Source organism: Pteropus alecto, unplaced genomic scaffold (genome assembly GCF_000325575.1).
Source record: "Pteropus alecto unplaced genomic scaffold, ASM32557v1 scaffold161, whole genome shotgun sequence".
In the NCBI taxonomy this organism is placed as follows: Eukaryota; Metazoa; Chordata; class Mammalia; order Chiroptera; family Pteropodidae; genus Pteropus; species Pteropus alecto.
The window spans coordinates 9573872-9579166 of record NW_006432943.1 but is presented as its reverse complement, the minus strand read 5'-3'; the positions used below and the strand labels follow the sequence as shown (position 1 = coordinate 9579166).

General features: G+C 36.6%; 1 protein-coding gene across 1 annotated transcript in view; it reads left to right on the top strand.

The window, feature by feature from the left end:
- The window catches only part of BTC (betacellulin), a 41955-nt gene extending 39507 nt beyond the window's left edge, over nucleotides 1-2448 (top strand). The window contains exon 6 of the mRNA XM_015586036.2: nucleotides 913-2448. The gene's annotated coding sequence lies outside the window, so the exon portion shown is untranslated. The remainder of the gene's footprint in view (nucleotides 1-912) is intronic.
- Nucleotides 2449-5295: the final 2847 nt, after the last annotated feature.

Here is a 5295-nt window from a genome sequence, read left to right as displayed (position 1 = left end):
AATCACAAGTCCTCTGAAATAATCTAACAAAGAGATTTTGATGACAGAACTGGGTGGTGGGGCAGCGTAGAGGGAACCCACAGGCATGTGGAGGCTTCCAAAGGCTAACGATGGCGGGAGGTGTCCTCCCTGCATGCATGAGAGGGCTAGGGGAGTGTTTCCTTTAGCACTGAGAAGTGGACTGCAGGAGAGCCCACCAGGCAGAAGCTGTAGCTATGGATGAATATAACCACTGCTGGAATCTAAACAAGGAGGGAGGCAAGCTATGGAGAAAAATACCCTCAATTTTTTCTCCTCTGCCTTCAGATATTCAGCAGGTGCCTCCCTCTAGCCAAACCCGACCAGAACTCAGAGAGCATGGGAGCCCTTATGATGCAGTCTATGGCATCAGCCCCCTGGAAGGTACAGCAAGGCAAAGAAGGTCTCCAAGGAAGCAAAGGAGCATAGCCAGCACCGTCAGCCTGGTCATTTTGGCTGTAATAGCATCAAACACAAACAAACTGGTTTAAGATGAAGGAAGTGTTTGGCTCACATGGACTGGTAGTCCAGAGGGAAGGTACTCTGCACCCTTGGTTGAGCCAGAGACTCCCACGGAGTGAAACATTATCCTCTCTTTCTGCTCACTGTCTGAAGAGGTGGCTTCATTCTCAGCTAGTTCCTCTTAAGTCATAGCATAGGCCATTAGCAATCAGGGCCTCTTGCTTCCTTGTTCACATCCAGCAAGAGAGAGGCAGTGACTTTCCATAGCTCTCCCAGCAGCACAAAGAATCTCCTTTCCCAGAAACTCACAGCAGATTAATGGGGTATAGTAATTGAAAACAAAAATGCTGGCTCTAGATTTTTTTTTTATGATTGCATAGTACATTTCTTTTAAATGGCTTGCTTTTTTTTCTCTCTCTCTTTTTTCTACAGTCTATAAAGATACCCCAGGCTGCTGGCAAGCTACAAAATGCCTTGCTCATTTGAAAAAGGACAGAATGTGTCTCAGGAAAACAGCTAGCACAATGGATTTTAAATAATGTATTTACCTTTTGTTTGTAACAGTTTGTGTTATTTACTATTATTTTTATAATAATAATAACGATGAATTTTACAATTGATTGGTAATTGGGAAGAAAGCACCTATTTAAGAAGGAAAATTTTAATAAACTTCTACTTAAGTTTTGTCACCAGGATTACTAGTCAAATAAAAAAGAAAAGTAGGAAGGAGTTTAGATCTAAGAAATTGAATTAACAATAAAGCTACCATTTAGCCAATACTTACCATGTGCTAAGAGTTTGAAATATATTATTTCCTTTAATCTTTTCAAGAACCTATGTCTACTGTGGTCCTCATTTTCTATATATGGAGACAGGCCCAAAGAAGTTAAATAATCTAACCCAGGGAGCTGAAACTGAAACCAAGATTTCCCCAAATTCAAAGGTTATGCTATTAACCATCATTTTTGTTCATCTGAGTTGGTATAGCCTAACTCACTAATATAACCCAAGACTTTCTACTGAACCGTGTGTGTTTTGCTGTGACTCTGAGATGCTGGGTCCGTTTTTCTGCAGAAACTTAGAATGCAGAGTCCTAAGTATATGCTACTGTTACCACCATGCTTTATGAGAAATTGACTTTTATTGTGTTTCTTTGCTCCTTTACAAATGATCAGTGACATGAATAAATTCTTACATTAGTAAAGCAAACAGATTTGCCCCCTAGCTAGGGTAATGAATAGAGATGCGGAAAGTAAATGCCTGATAGTTTTGAAGCCCCAGGTAAGTGTTTATGCACACTAACATATCAATAATAGCACTAGAAGAGTAATGGTAAGTGACCGCGTAGAGGAGCCAGGTGGAGACTGGATGTGATGATATCCTCATTTCTGTTCTAATAAGCAGTACCTGCGATTGCTCTTAGGTGAATATCATTGCAATGAAATTATGAACATACATCTATTACTTAGGACTATCTTGCCAAATGCCCTTTTAACTCCATAGTATATTTAATAAGGACTTTTTAAAAATGGAAAAATAAAGTCTACATTTTATTCCATAGAATGTGGAACTTTCTACATTGACCGGGTGGATCTTTTACAAACAGATGAAGGATGTCCCCACATTGCTGAACTTTGGTTGTTTTGCCTGTCAGCCAAGCAGCTTCTTTTTCAGAATCTTTGTAAATTTTACTTTTTGGTGTGAACTTCATACGCAAAATGAAGGGGAGAATTCAGACAAAAGGTGAAGAAGTTGTGTATCATTTTCTATCACACATCTTTTTAGAGAGACTGGGGCTGTACTTCTGTATAACACAGATACAGCTCCCACATCAATGAGATAATTTGATAATTTTCTAAATCTATTTTTTTCACCTGACTTAACAGCTGTCTTTGAGACAGGATTATATACAATTGATTCATATTGTATATGTTTTATTTTATAGTCTCCTTCTAGACTCATTTCATGCCCTTTCTCTTTCTCAGTCTTCTTTGATACTAGGAGGGCTTGAAACAAATGCTTGTTTGAGCATTTTAAAATATTTATTAAAAAAAAAAACAACAACATGTTTCTTCTTTCCTGAACATCATGATTTTGGTTGATCAATGGACTCTCAAGAAAATTCAGGCTATGGAATCGTGTTTTGATCCTAAAATGTTAATGATGTCTCTTGAAATTTGGTAGGTCTAATGTCAAGAAAGAACTTCAAGGATTTTCATGTCTTTTCAAAATGTACTTTATAATTGTTTTGCATATACTAAATGACCTTGTTTATATAAACTGTCAATTTTATTATAATAAAATAAATTTATTTTTAAAGTAAAGCAAACATATATATTTGAGGGTTTTCTATTGGTACCATGAATTATTAATAGAAATAAAATTTAACATTAGTGCTTTGAAAAACTTTATATTTTATAGAAACTACCATTAATGCATTTGAAACAGTCCATTTTGGCCAGATGTTTTCCTTAGAAACTAAAGAATTTGAAAGTGTGGTGGACGCTTATGGGATTGTCTGCCCAGCAACCTGGCCATATTGTTGAGCCCCATCTCCAGCTGCATTTGATTGGTTTAAGGAGAGGGTTTAATGAAGTTTGGCCAACCGGAGTCGTTTCCAGGAGAACTGGGAACTTGAACTGAAGTTATTTTTCTTTGGATTATTGGGGTATAAAAAAGTGCATTTTGAAGCTTTTGGCAGTCATGTTTTTACCCACATAGATCAGAAAAGCAAAGGAAGCTGGTCAGAGAGGACACAGACATGAGCCTCATTTACTGACAGTCTGAGTCCCTGGAACATGTAGTCTCAAAGTTTAGCTTCATTCTGTTTCTGTCTATGGGCTCTATGAGACATGTTTATTGTCGTTATAATAAATTTCTCATTTGGCTTAAGCTAATTCTATTTGGATTTCTGTAATCTAGAACCAAGATTCTAATTCCAGTACATCATGAAATTGTGGGCAATTGTTTCTTAAAGCAGTCCTCTATGAAATGGAATATCAAATACAGTTTTCACATAGTGACTTCGATTGTATTAGAGGAACATTTCTAGCAAGAATATTCTATTTGCACATTCAGCTACTCAAGATGATGATTGCAAAGAAAGCATGGGAGGGAGCAGGGAGTTCAGCAAGCACTGATTGGGTACCTACTGTATTCTAGGCACTGTAATACCCACTATGACAAATGCTAAGGAGAATTAAGACATGGTCACTTAAGAAGCAGACAGTCTAGTGGAAGAACCAGCTACTAACTAATCATTTCAATTCAGTTTGGAGCTCTGAGAGAGGCTGAAGGTATTATGGGATCAGAGAGGAGGATGACTAAGCCAGCTTGGAAAAAATCAGGGAAGACTCCTGAAGGAAATTATATCTGAACTGGACTGCTCTCAGAAATAAAGGTCTCTGCCCCAAATTGTGGGTATGGGCAGATATTTCTTGGATTCTTGTTAAATTATACAGAATTTCTCTTAAATTCTAGCAGTATGGGGAGCAGCAGACATTGTTACAAGAAAATAAAAAAAGAAATCAAGGCTTCATACCTATTCCAGTATGCCTCGGCATGACAGGATAAAGTATACAGGCATGTTAGCTGTGAGGTGAGATGTTCCTGGTCCCAACAATGTTACAGTATTTGGTGATGGGATGAGATAAGGGAGAGCTTTTTATTTCTTTCCTAAAGTGAATTATTCCAGCTGTTCACACTTTCCACTTCATATTGTTTTTCTTGATTAGGCAAGTTACATATAGAATGGAGTGAAATGTTCTGGGTCATATACTTGCTATTCGGATAAGGCCATGGTTTGTGTGAAATTCTGTGAAGGAAGTTCAGGACATATTTCAGTGCCCATGACTATAAGACCAAGCTGTTGCCTTAATGAGACCTCCATTTTTGTATAATCTGCTTCTACTTTGTTATGAATTCATTAAAAGATATTTACTAAGTACCTACTAAGTACCAAGTACTTTAGGTGCTTGGGCTATATCAATGGACAAAATACTTAAAATCTGTCACCTCTTTGATTGACATGGATGGATAGAATGCTTATATTCTAGTGGATATAATCTTTCATGAATGGAATTTAAAACAAAGATTATCCATGAAGTTATGTTATCCAGGTCAAACCTTTAATCTATCCTACTGTCTTGGAAAACAGAACTCAAGATGGGTACTCACAGAAGAACTGATTATATGGTAGGATCGGCAGATTTCCCTTGACCTCACATAATTCAAGAGCAAAAGAAATTTAACTATGTTTCTTTGGTGTAAAGATCTTGGTTTATACAATCTTTTTTTCTGTAGTTGATGACTATAGGTGCTGCATTTGGGCATTTGTTCTTCTTCAGAGAATCCTCCATGTGTCAAAGCATTTTTCTGCAAAGGAATCTGTTCCCATGTGATCATCTATGGCAGCTGTGCATTAATGCTGGAACATAACGTGCAAATTCTTGTCTGTTTGTGAATGTTACTGTTCCTGAGAATGTGTTTCTTATAATAACATCTAGTTGGCACTTCTGTAAACTCATTCTTCCCCAGGACCTGTCAGCTATTGGTGTTTGAAATAGTCTGAAATTCTATATTAGGAAACTAGATAAACTATATAACTCCAAACTATATCAGCAATTATATTCAAGAGATAAATTATTAGGAACATTTCTGCTATTGAAATTTCAAAATGAATATCTAGGTATGCTTAACTACAATTACAATCAGTTGTGTATTATTAAAAAAAAATGCTAACCAAATGTGTTATTAAAAACTTTTTCCTCCATGTTTTATTATTCTTACTCAAATTTAAGTTACAAATAAATAAGT